This window comes from Anopheles coluzzii, chromosome 3 (assembly GCF_943734685.1).
Source record: "Anopheles coluzzii chromosome 3, AcolN3, whole genome shotgun sequence".
Lineage (NCBI taxonomy): Eukaryota > Metazoa > Arthropoda > Insecta > Diptera > Culicidae > Anopheles > Anopheles coluzzii.
Genome location: NC_064671.1, coordinates 45,259,280 through 45,273,154, shown reverse-complemented (window position 1 = coordinate 45,273,154; position 13,875 = coordinate 45,259,280). Strand labels below are relative to the sequence as shown.

The following is a 13,875-nucleotide window of genomic DNA, read 5'->3' as shown; positions in this document are numbered from 1 at the left end:
AACCTGAGTTTGTAGCTAGGTTATGTTTCAAATAACCTGTAAATATTGATATTCAAGCAACATAGTTATTTATTACTTCGTTCAAAAACTTTATATTCCAGATGTTGTAATCATAATACAATAGGTATATTAAATTCCTGTAAAATTAAACATGTATTAAATATTGTTTTATATTTATTAATAACAAAAAAAGTGAGGCAAACACCACATACAGGAATATCTTTATCCATAACATCTCCATACAGGAAATTATCTTTATCCATAACATCTAAATTGCATAATTCTACTCATAAATAGAATTAAAAATAAAACAACATATATCTTATTCACCTGTTATACTCACAACTTTACACATTAGCTGCAAAAGGAAGACTAATAAAAATCGTTACCGTAAAGGTGCTTAATAGAAAGCTCTATTGATAAGATTAAATTGACATGAGACAGCTACGAAACAGAGTTTCCTCTTTTTCTCCACCCCTATTCACTACAATGCTTGGCTCACATGCCATTTTGACCTGCTTTTCCTTCATCACGTGTCGACACGGTGTCGACAATTAATTAAATTTTCGCAGTTGATTTCATCCGTTCAACACATTTCACCAAACCGCACCATACAACGACTAGTTTCAGACTCGCACAAACGGACATTTGACTTTTAGGATTGACCTCATTCCCTGCGGAAGAAGCTTTGCTCGTCTACGTTCCGCCTGTTTTCCACGCTTGTTCGCTAGTATGAATAGATGTCAAAGCAGCACACACAAACACACAGTAAGACTCATTAGCGTTATTGAACAATTCATTACGGAAGCCAATCAATCCCCTTCACTTCAGATGCATGTGCTACAAACGGGTCTGTGGGCTGACACAAATGTTTGTGGATTCTTGGGCGTTGGCTGTAGATTGCAGTAAACTATGAGAAGCAGAATCAAAAAGGTATGTTCCCGTAAATGGTTGGAAAATCACAGAGAAACAATCATGGAGCTAGCTACATCAACACATTATGATTAAGGAAGAGATAGTATATGACCATACCGTTCATATAACTATGTAAGGGATTCTTCCTCTATTCCGCGTAACTTCTTACGTGAACATGCCAGACCCTTCACGGACATGCCGGGCAGGTTTCGAGATTTTATTCAATACCACGCAGCCAGATAGTCACTGCTTGTTACAGGGGGACGGTTAATTCAAGGCTTGAACCCATGACGGGCAAGTTGTTAAGTCGTATACGTTGTACTGTCGACTGTACCTCGGGACCTCCCCTGTTCCCCTGTATTGATTCACATGAATCAATAAACACAACAAACCTTTGTAAAAAAATCACTTTAAGAAACTGATTCCCCTGGATTTGATACATTCAATTATAAATGATTAGAACTAATCATATTTCTAGTAAGCACATATATCAAACCGGCACAACAACACACATCGCAACGTTAAGAAGAAACGTATAGAAGATATACATGTTCCAGCTTAACTGTAGAATTTTGAATTATTTGCAAAGATTAATATTTTCCATCCATTTTCCCTTATCACAACCCTTTACTTCAACACAGCACATACTTTATAAATCCTATTTTCCCTTTATCAATCTACCAAAACCCATTATATGAAAATATGTACGATACCCGTAAGCTTATCTGATCGAAAAAAGCAGTTTCAAAATAAAACCACCCACCACCATCTCGACTACAGCGAGCTAAGAGGCGAGAGATTGTCGATATCATAACGTTGAACGTACTGGAACCGCGACTGAAAAAGATGAAATGAGAGATATAACCCACTCCATCTCCAGCTTCTCCCATCCAGCAGCTGTCGGTAAAAAGCTCCTTCCTCTTCCTCATGGGGTACAGACACCAGAAAACGAGGTCGAGCTACGAAACAAAGACACATCACATGGCTGAGTGTTTCCCTTTTGCCGCGTCAGTGTTGGGTGGCAAACTGTTGTTCATTTTGCACTCAGCATAAGGATAAGCGATTGTAATCGATTCCCTACTCTATCGTGCGAAAAATATACCGAAGAGAGAGAAAAACATCAAATACATAACAATAACTTCGAAGGGTGTTGGTATATAGTAGTTTAGAAAGTTGACAAATTAGTTTTTGTAAGCAATGTAATGTTTCTGCTGTAGCTTTGCTTCGATTTCTGAAGCCAAGGAAGCACTGAAGCCACTACTTACCAGAAGCTGCTCGCAAAAGAATATTTGAATGGCAAAACGATAGCATAAAGTAGAGGTATAAAGCATTGCCTCATCTATGTACGCTCACGCAAAACAAAAGTTCAGATAAATTCGATCAGTGGACCGTAAGTAGATGATGAAAAATAACAATGTTTGAGTATGGACCGAAACAAAGCAAAAACTCGGGCAGCACAAACAAATCCCCCGTTTAGCGGAGGGAAAACAACGAATAGCTCTGAAAGGCAGGCAGCAGAATGGAAAAATCACTCTTTTGACATGCTTCTTTTTTTTCATTCTACTGGTCGTTTTTACTAACTGCGGTTCGGTACAACGAGAGCAAAAAACCGGAGCTCCTAACCATTATCGTTCCGGAAAGGAGCAAGTTTAATACATTTCTGCCACTGGCAAATTCATTCATCTTTGTCTGTCGCTCGCATCCTGTCCGCTTTCGCTACCCTTCTTTATTAGCGTCACCAATCATAAGGTACACTCCTTTCGCAATGACAGCTTAAAGGATATGCAATAGCTATTCTAGAAAAAAGTGAAAGCAAATAAAGCTTCATAACTCTTTCATAGCATGTGAGAAAGTGATGCTTGAATGAAGTAAAGATAATGTTCATAATGTTGAGTTCAAAAATACGCTTAAATTTTACATATCCTAGGACATGAAATGTTTGCATGTTTCCATAAAAAGCATTAAATTCAAAAGTAATAGAAATACACAATATAAATAAAAAATAATTATAAAATGTGTACGAAAAGTTTGCTTAAAAGAGATGGTGTGATGTTTATAGATGTTGTATTGATTTGATAACCAATATCCATCTCATTTCAATACATGAGCATTGCTAGCATCGTTATAAAAGTGTACCAGTAACGCTGTACCATTCCACCAAGTCAACTACTCCAAGGGAATTTAGTAGCTTCATTCTAACGAAAGGTCAATGGACGTTATGGAAAAAAAGTCGTAACAAATTTACAGCTAGTAATAGATAAATTCTGTTCCACCATCTACGGAATGTTAGTAAGCAGCACAAAACAAGACCAAACCAAGCTAGGCACAAAAACACATTAAATTACCATCGAGACCAAATTTCAGCCAAACCAGCAAATGGAAACTGATAGCCGTGATTTATGGCGTGAGCTCTTTTACTACACTGAAATAACAAGACTAAGGAAATGATCTTTCAACACTCCCGACCATACACCACGAAAAGCTTTTAGAATGAAAGCAGCGAATGAAGCACAAGTATTCCACAGCAGCTCGTTCAAAGCAGATTCCAACAAAAACCCCACTTCAATTTAGTTCACATAAAAACAACTTCTGCAAGGCAAGAACAACTTTGTTCGTACACAACACCACCGCACCAAGGCACAATCGCAATGAAAAGGTAAATAAGGCAACACGATGCGTACTCTAGCTCCAGCTGAAAATCAATTTCAAATTATGACTCGCGATAGAAATAGAGTTCATCCGAGACGATAAAGAATCGAACCATTTCCATCATATAATTCTACTATAGCTTGCTCATCACATTTCAATCAATCCAATTAGACCTAGTTTCTTTGGAACGGGTGAAAGAATTGATTGTGTCAAAATAATGATCATAAAATTCGTATTTGCATTAGTTGTATCAAGCAAAATCTAGTAAGAACATCTCTATCAAGCATAGAGATTGGATAGAAAAATGCATATTCACTAATATTACTGAATATCACACTAGCAGTGGATGATAAACACTGTCTTATTCTATTTTATCACTCTTTTGTACAATACAATACGTATGTAAATTGGAAAAAAAACTAAGTACTCTATTTATGCTTAGGACTTTGTTGCAATTTTTAAACAGTAAATTTAATCTTATAATGAACTGTACAGTTCTTTACCAAATAAAATTAGGAAAAAATACAAATACAAAAATGTCGATAATTATAGTTAAATGTTAAATGTAAAATGTGTTATTAATTGCGATTCATGTGTGTTTTCTAGATGTATTCATTTTCGAAACATATCCATTAATCGCCGTCAAACTTCGTAACATAAAAGCTCCAGATTTTTATAACATTTTGAACCTCTGCTTCAACTACCTGAAAGGCCGAGCTCTGTCATTGCTGGTAATTATATTAAATGTTTCCTTGGAGCTAAATGTGTAAAATAAGCTGTAGCTTATAATAAGCTGTAGCTGTAACAGTGAAACAACTTCGTTCAAATAACTGTTTGTAGGGCTTGCTCCTAACATCTGATTAACGTTCATTACGATTTCGATCACAGGCTTTTTTCACTCTCCTCTGTAATTGGTCTCAGCAACTCTCAGCAGAACGTGTTGCAATGGTAAGAAAGGAGAGAGAGAGAGAGAGAGAGAGACAGAGAGAGAGAACATAATGCAGAAGCGACATAATCAGAAGAGAACAACCGATCGTAAGCCTTGTACTATGTTCTCCGCAGAATGTCAACTCTCAAAATGTTGAAAGAGCGGTACATTTTGTTTCGGCCGGATACGATCGGGCAAATATTTCTGTGATACTGCTATTTCTATAGAAGGGAGAATTAATCGAATGAATGCTGAATTCTAGCCATGTGATCTTCTCTAGAGGCTTGAGGATTCTGCACAAGCTTGAAGTGCAAATGGAACGCAACACGGCTACTTTCTCTGTACGTTGGACTACATGGGCGATGTCCGGCAGCGGTTATAGTTACTTTCCGCTTTGTCCCACTACTCTAACCGAGGCCTGAAAGAAATGAAACGGTTGGGCGTTCTGGTAACTGGTAGCTCTGGTAACGCCCAAGCAACTTGTTCTAATGCACCCCAGCTTCTATCGATCGAGATTTTGTATGCCAAATTTACGAGGAAAACATATGTATATTAAAAAAAAAGAAATTATGGAAATCTTAAAGAGGAAAAAATCTATGCAGTTAGTACCAATATCTTATTCCATGTTTTAACCACTCATATGAAATATTTGTTTTTGTTAGGAACATGTTAGCAACTCACAAGCAATTAAGCTCCCTTAATTTGATGGGCTTGCTATGAGACACTTTGCCTTTAAACTCTTTTCATGTCTCTACCATTGCGACCAGAAACAATTTAGTCACGTTTGAGACACGTGCCAAATACCATTTCCAAAGATCCGCTAATAAAGGTTATCGTGCAAAGACTTTATACTGCCACATACTTGCCATCTTTAGCATTGGAAACCTTCGTGGGTATGTTGAATATATCTCGGACAAACGCCAATCTTGTAACCAATTTTTAGCTAAATAGTAGGGTAAATTGGCCGGTCTCGTGGCACAGTCCGTGGACCCGAATGGACTGTAACCCCATACTTATCATACCATTCGGTGCAACAATGATTAATTCCAAAAGCACCATTATGGTATATACAACCAACGACAGCCGAACAAATGAAGATCTTTGCGGAGTAACGTAGCAAACAGTTTCCTTTGTCATATTCTCTTCAAAGTAAACACTAGACAAACAAAACTATCTAACTGAAAACAAGTCGACACTTTACACCCTCATGAAACATATTAAGGTATCGACAGAGATTGAAGCACTTACGATGATTGAATTTTGCGGTTGACAAGCAAGACCATGTTACCAACTACACAGTAACACCGTTCCCCACAAGCAAGTTCCAACATTCATTGCCAACAGCAGCCTAAAAGTAATCTTCTTTTGCTTTTTTGTGCTCATATACAATTTTACGCTTAAACTTTCTTGTTTTCAATCTACACGCTACCGACAAGGTATGCAAATACGGTAGAGCTTATCACGCTTCATACTTTCGATGAGCCTCTTTTTGTACCGAAAAAGACGGGTTTAGATAGAAAAAAATGAAAACTTTTACTAGAGCAGAATGGAGAGGAAAAAAAAACCCGTAAGACCCAAAGCATACCCGTACAACTAAGCCCTCCATAATTGTGCTTCAGGACGGTTCTGGTTGCATAACCGCTTTCCAACGACAACCAAGCGGAAGAAAGAAATAAAAAAAACCCTTTGAAAGTATTAATTTAAATTTATTCACCATTAACAAGCCTTACAAGCATCCCAGCGGAACAGCCACCACTGGTAAATGTTTCGTTTCCTACCACTTTTTTCAGCCCTTAAGGCATTCGACCCAAATTAGATTTAATCCCAGAGTCATACAAAAATATTATAAGAGCAATAGATTGGTGTGTAACGAAGGAGACGAAATTGTTAAAAGCAGAGACAGAAATACTTTAGAAAGTGCATTGAATGTAATATATTTTTTGGCTATTTCATAGTTCCAACTGATACTAAAACATCCTAAAGGATGACTTTTTTCCCATTTCCGAACATTGCATCGATGGAGACGCATGGTACTTCATGCAAGGCGCATGGCATAAGTACAGGGTTGCTCTAGTCAGCTCAACATCATAAGCAACGATTTGAAATTAAAAAAAAAATTAAAAACATTTCAACAAAATCACTCGAAATAGGTATCACAATAGTAGCTCGAAAAATTTGTCACAACAGTAGCAGAAATGCTCTATAATACCCTAATTTTGCCACCAATAATTTTGGCTGATGGCGGTATCTTTATTTTCTAGGAATGCGTCTATTTTTCTATTGCATCCTAAGAAGTAATGCATTGACATTGATTGAACTCTTTATTTCTTCTCTGATAAAGTCGGATGAATGCTACATTAGTCCAAATAACTACCATGATTTATTTCAAATTAGCAGTCGTCTGGTCTAAATACGCATTCTCCCTTAAATTGAACAGCCCCTTTGTATCCTGTATCCGATGATCCGAGAATATAAATAAATTAAAACCTAAAATGTTAATCTTTCTCCCTCATTTTTTCAACAAAATAATTTGAGCAAAAGTCTAAAAATACATCACTGACCACGTCCATTCACAGCGTTTTACAAACCAGAAACAAACTCAAAAAAAAAACATTTTCAGTGCCTCAAGATGCACTTTAACTGTCAAAAGTTGTTGTTTCATCGTAGCGTACCCATTACTAGGCGTGTATAATTTATCAAATGCTCAGCTTTGTTTACATACATTGTTAATTTAACAATTCATTTCTATATAACGTCAAAATGGAAACGGACGGTCTAGTCCGTAAAGTCTTTTTATGCCGTCTACAAGGACAGAAGAGGCATGGTAGGCCCAAATTGCGGTGGCAAGATGGCGTGGAGGCGTCCGCTATTAAGGCCGGGATAACGGACTGGCATACAAGGAGCGAGACCTTAAGCGGTTTCAGATACTCATGAGGCAGGATAAGTAAGTTAGTGATAACGTCAAAAGCATTTTTAAATAAATTATTTATAAATCTGTGCTTAATTGTTTGCAAATCGATGCACACAGTCTCTGAAATCTTTGAGCGTGTGAAAATTATCATCGCTTGTGAAAATGACTATTTCTTTCTTTCTCTTTTTTGTTTCAGGAATGAAAATTCACAATAGCAATACAAAAGCTAACCTAATCTAAGGTGCTACAAATAAGCGTTTGTTTACATCTTTTCTAGCAAACATGAGACTAGCTTAGCGACTCATTTTGTATAAAGTGTTGCCATGATTTCAACCGCCAATTATCAAACTACATATAACATGGTGGGTAGTTACGAGAAGCCTCCTATCGACGGTCCCGTAAAACAGCGTACAACATAAATTGTGTTGCATAAGGTTGTAAATTACAGACCTAATTGGCAGTTGCGTTCCGCCATTTTGGATGTTGAAATGTATGTACTAACAATCATGTTAGTTTATGTTAGAGTTTATGTTTAATGATTTAAGAATGTGTAGAAAAGCCAATAACAGACCTTAATGGCATGCCCATTTTACCCCACGTTGCCATAAGAATAGGTGTCAGTTTTTTTGAGTAATTGATTTCCATTACAAAAATTGAAACACACTATAAGTTTCACAAACATAACCTCAACATAGCCTTTCATTTCATTCGTATCATATGGCAACAAATAAATACTAAGACCGTGTGAGACATTTCTATGAATCCAGATGATGGATCTAGACATCCCTTTAAATGATCGATTAACGTTAGGATATCGTAACAAGCGCGTGTATGTATAGAGAGCTATGTAGTGGTTTGCATAGAAAATACAACACAAGAAAAAAAGTGACAATAAACTATTGAACGAATAGCATTGCTGTAGCTTAAGTATATTTAACACGTACTGACCTTTTACGCGTCTCTTCTCGCTTGCGCATCAGCTTCGCAACCGGAGATGTGGATGTCACGGTGGATGTTTCACTGGAGTCCTGGATTAATAGTTAAGTCTTTTCCCACGAATGTGTAACACAAAACTGGGGTTTAGGGGGGCGGGGGGCGTACCAGCAATCCTCACTTAAATGGGGGGCACATTCACCTAAGATAACCGAGTGCACACACACACCGTCGTCAAGGTACAGAGCCGGAAAAGGTCCGCCAGGGGAACAAAATGAGAGTACAAGCTCAATCGAATCACAATTTAAATTCCTTCACTAACTTTACCACGCCCGAACACGCAAAGCTAGAGAGAGAGAGGGAGAGAGAGAGAGTGATAGAGGGAGAGAAGGTAGGGAAAGCAAACAATGAGTGAGATGCGTTAGAATGTGAAAATAGAGGCAAACAAAATTACAAATCAATTTATGTTTTATGGTACACGAATTTTATTATAGTCACGAATGGGCAGGACCCACCCAAAAATGTCTTCACACGGACACCGCTGGATATTCTCACAAAAGTGACACACACTCACACGTCGAGGAGACTAACCAGTGAAAAGTACACCTCACTGACTACGGAACAGCGGCAAAGGACAACGCCTGCCGATTACTTCAACCTTATCAGTTAGCACACTGTTCCTTTGTTCCTTTTTTCCTTTTCCTACACTTGTCTTATACTTTTATCACCTAGAGATGAAAAACAATTCAGCACATTTTTACCTCACACACACGCAGAAGCTCGCGCACGCACACAGGGACCACGCTGATCTGGGCCGGCAAAAGTTAAAGGCGAGGTCACACGCGAAGGATTAAACGAACAAGAGAGGAGAGGAAAAAACAAGCACACTAACCGTGTGTGACCTAAAAAATCAGACATGTTTCAGACACATTTAGACACACATACTCGAGTACACCCACACAGACACAGACTTGGCAACAAAGAGGAAGATAACAAGTAGAATTGAAGTATCCTGCAACTCCCGGCACTAGCACCACTTTTACGCACCCCAAAACGCACACAGAACAGGGCACAGGAAGGGTCTGTTTTTCGCGATAGGTAGTGGGGTGGGGGTGAGGGAGGGGAGGAGGGAGAGAGTGGGGACAGTAGATGAACGCAGGCAGTAAAATCTACCTCCGCACTAAGAAGCTTGCAGATAAGTCATAACAAATCGCTGCGTCAGGAAGCCCAGCCCCTCAGCGGGATCACTGCCACACACACACACACACACACACACACACACACACACACACACACACTGGAACGTTTTCTGCGGGTGTTGGGATGAGGATACACAGGACCACCCACCAACTACTTTTTTTCACTTTCTTTGTAAAATCCTCAGAAACCAAGCTCGCTACGCCCAGTTTTGCCCAGCTGGGGCAGCGCACTGTCGGGATGCTGCTGCACCTTTTTGATTGGAACATATAAAAAAAAGAAAGCGGAAAATTCGTTGCACCTTTTTTGCACCACGGGTGGGGCCTGCTGTTTGCTGTTTTGGGATGTTTATGAATGTGGTTTCGTTCCACAATTTTGTTTTTTATTTGCTTTCCGCGATGAAACGACAGCAAAAGAGGTTGACAGTGGCAACGATGATGATGGCGGCAGCGGTGGCGGCGGCGGTGGCGACGATACACACAGAGACAGAGAGATAAAAACGGACACAACTTGATTCGATTGAGTGCGGCAACTAAATGACGACGGGCTCGTTCGAAACAGGTCGCGAAAACGTGTCTGCTAAGTGAGAGATGGTGGAAAAGGCGGAAAAAGAAGAAGCTGGGTCCCTTTTTTCCCCACCGTGCCGAGGCACAATAAACTAAGAGAGTGGCGGCGTGAGAGTGTGTGTGTGTGTGTGTGTGTGCGACTGAACTCGTATGGTTTTTGGGAAAGATGGGATCTGTTATCACATCTTGAGCGATGAGTGGGACAGAGAGCCTCAAACAACCTTAAAAGCATAACGCATTGATTGAAAGAAAATCACACTAGAGCGTAGCAGTGGTAAGCTGAGAGAGGTTGCTGTGTATGTGTGTGTGCGTGGAACTCTTCCAGGATCGCAGCATCCTTTGTGAGCGCCAGACACGAGGACGTTTCAATGAGTGACACACGCATACACATTCACGCACACACGGTGGGGAAAGCATGTCGCGCCCAACTCGCATTCCGATGCATTCGTTTGCGTGTTCCGCAAAAGGAATGCTTTTTCAGGGTTTGGTTTAATTAGAACTGCATGAATCATTTTTATTGTTATTAATTACACTTTTAACGAAATATTATTAGTACATACGATTTAGGTTTTTGTTGCGTTTTTTAACGCGATAAGCGGGTGTGTTCTGTTGAGAATTCTTGTTATCACGCAAGAGCATGCGCGCCAAGTACTCTAGCACCAATTGCTGGAATACTATACGAGTGAGTACGAGAGCCGGATCCTGAATCGGTATCGCTTTTTTATGTCCTTTTATTTTTTTTTTCTATCCACCTTCACACCGAGACCGAGACCACGATCCTGGCTAGCCTGGGATGATTCTGTCGGCGATTCCCAACACCCGTGTCGTGGGTGCGTTCGGTGCATTCATCCCACACACACACACACACCGTCAATGCCGTGTTCCCGGGAGCTAATGGGAGCGCGTGCGGTCACTTGACCGACATTTCCCCCTCGGCCCTCCCTGAAACCGGACGCTTCAAAGCATTGGCGAGGTGAGAGAAGCGCATGGCTGGCTGAGGGCTGGAGGATGCATTTTTCTGTGAAAACACGCATCCCATCCATCCACGCCCGAGTAAAAAAGCAGAACAAGAAACACAAACTGGCAGCAAAGGGATGTTAGGTTCAGTGTCGGTTAGCCACTTCCAGGGACCGAGCGTTAAGTACTCGGCTCGGCAGCTCAACAACTTCACCGTCCGTCAGCGGTTCGGTTCTCGAGCGCAGTCAATGGAGCATACGACGATGGTGAGATGAAGTGTTTCGCGGTACCTGCGAAAGGGAGTTCCCCCTCACCCCTCTTTGACAGCTGTACGGGAAAACGGTTGGCAAATCAAAGACAAATGCAGGTCAACGCGGGTCATTGCACGCGGAAAACGGAACAATGGAAAGCATGTAGGTAGAAATTTAAGATATGTTTATAGTACATCCTAAATTATTGTGGAGGGGAAACAGAAACACCGCTAAAATGTAGATTTATACAGCACATATTTCAATACTGATATCCTCTACAGTCTTTCCCCGAGTTACGGGACACTAGAGATACGCGATTTTGTTAGTTTTGACATTTTTTACGTCAAAATAATACAATTTCCTCCCACATTTGCAAATTCAAAATACAGGTGTCCCCCGAGATGCATTGTTTATGTATTTGGGACGAAAAAAATGTCCCAAAGCAAGGTGTGAGTCAAAATAGTCGTATGTCGTATATCTGTGAATATAAAATTTATAAAAGAAATTGCAAAATCAGAATCTATGATTTCGTGTATTTAATTTAAAATAATGTTCGATAATGTATTAATTTTACTCCAAAAGCCGTTTACACGATATAGATATTCATGATCGGATAGTTGTGGAATCTTTGGAAATGTGTGTTTAAAGGTTATTAATTTTTATTAATTATTTTTTAATTTTTAATTTTTAATTTTAATTTAATTTTTTTATTTTTTTATTATTAATTTTTAAATTTTAAATTCTAATTTTCTAAAAAATATTTTTTCTCGAATTTTAGATAATTTGTGTTCATTTTTGTTAGGTTAGGAAATTAGGTAATAAGTATTATTTAAGTATTTGTGTAGCCAAAAGGTAGACAAATAAATTTGAATATGAATATGAATATGAATATGAATATGAATATTAGCACAAAAATTCAAATAAATACTTCAATTTCTTCTCAATGACAACTTTTAACTGTGAAAATCAAAATCATCTGCCAATCACCGTAACTCGGGGGACGCCTGTAAGTTGCAGTTTTGTAAAAAAAAAACATAAAATTCACAGAATTAACAAAAATTTCCACACGAATTGTATGAAATAACTAATAATGAACATTAAATTACAAAATTTTATCATAAAAAATGTTTTATCATCAATATTTTGGCTGAAACGTGATTTTCGACCTACGCGAATGTCCCTAAATCGCATTATTCCCTTAGTTCGGGAAAAGATTTTATTGAATAGTATCTAATGTTTCATTTTCTTTAGCGTCTAGGTTGTGAAGATCCAGTTTAATTCACGGAGTGAAATAAAAAAAACACCACCAAGTTTCGGAAGTTTTTGAATTACCTTACCAATGAAGCGACTATTGACAGTGTTTTTTTTATTTAAGAATATTATAATAACCTGTTTTACAACGTTCAAGCACATTATTTTTATATTTTTATACTTTTAACCTTTGTATTTCATCCTTTTTCAAGAATAGGCTGGAATATTCTTGAAAAAGGTGTGAAATTAAAAAAAAAACACGATCCTTCTGGTACATTTATGATGCACTTTCAAGCGTCAAAATTGACAACAAAATTTATTTAAAACCATAATAAACATTTTAGGAATGATAATACTTATCATCGATTTCAATTAGTTTAACAAATCGCTGCTCCATGGACCAATTATTCACATCAAGTTCTACTTGATGATCTCCTCCAATTTTACATACATAAGGTATTTTAGAATCCAAAATATGTAAACAATTCAATAAATTAAAACCTTATTCGGTCCAACTGTTACTCATACCAACAAAATTCTCATGAAAATGTGCCCCTATACAAACCGCCAAAAAGCGTCATGCCGTAAATGCGTGAAGCCAAAATCGATAACATTCGATGATATACGATGAGAAGTCCATACACAGCCAATTTTCTCATTCTGTTTCAGTAAAGTTTTTCAGTAAATATTAATTTAATTATGTATTCCAATACACTGAATTTGACTAAAAATCAACAAAATCAGTAAACAATTTGTCGATTCATTGGTTATCTGTAAAATGAATTACTGAAAATGCTGCAATTCACTCTATCAATTCAAAACAAAACATAAAGCGATGTCCACGTGCTCGTGGTGTGCAAAAATTTGATTTGGTAGGCACTTTACTTTTAGGTTTGCTGAACTTTAAGCTTTAAAAAAACGCAAAACAATTTTACTGAACTACCATAAAACAAAGTTTGTTGTGTACAAAAAAATCTTTTTCATGGCGATGATATTGCACAAGGGTTTTTTTATTTCAATTTTTCTAACAACGATAGTTCCGAACAGGGCTAGCTAAAGCATTCCAACAATGAAGAAATAAAACAATTCGAATCCATAACAAATAATCACATAAGTACTGTTGGCTGTACAACATTTTTCAAATCAAGAAAAACTTTTATACTATCACTACTACTACCACTACTCATGGCGATGAAATTTGGCATTTTATCGAATGTCATCGCACCATACAGGATACATACATGCATGTTGGCGTGAATTGTATCAGTCATGCTGATTTTTCACGCTTCATGAAGCAGTATTGTCACAGTATGTCCC

The 13,875-nt window shown here is 38.2% G+C and overlaps 1 protein-coding gene across 6 annotated transcripts in view; it reads right to left on the bottom strand.

Annotated features, from left to right (window-relative positions):
* Nucleotides 1-13,875, bottom strand: part of LOC120955512 (ELAV-like protein 3) — a 56,748-nt gene that overhangs the window by 35,783 nt on the left and 7,090 nt on the right. For 4 of the 6 annotated variants that reach the window (XM_040376444.2, XM_040376449.2, XM_040376450.2 and 1 more), the window contains exon 2: nucleotides 8,352-8,682. The exons of 1 other annotated variant lie outside the window; for it this stretch is intronic. The gene's annotated coding sequence lies outside the window, so the exon portion shown is untranslated. Of the gene's footprint in view, nucleotides 1-8,351; nucleotides 8,683-9,834; nucleotides 10,086-13,875 lie in introns of those variants that run through there. One more of the 6 variants, XM_040376445.2, reaches the window with a different exon arrangement.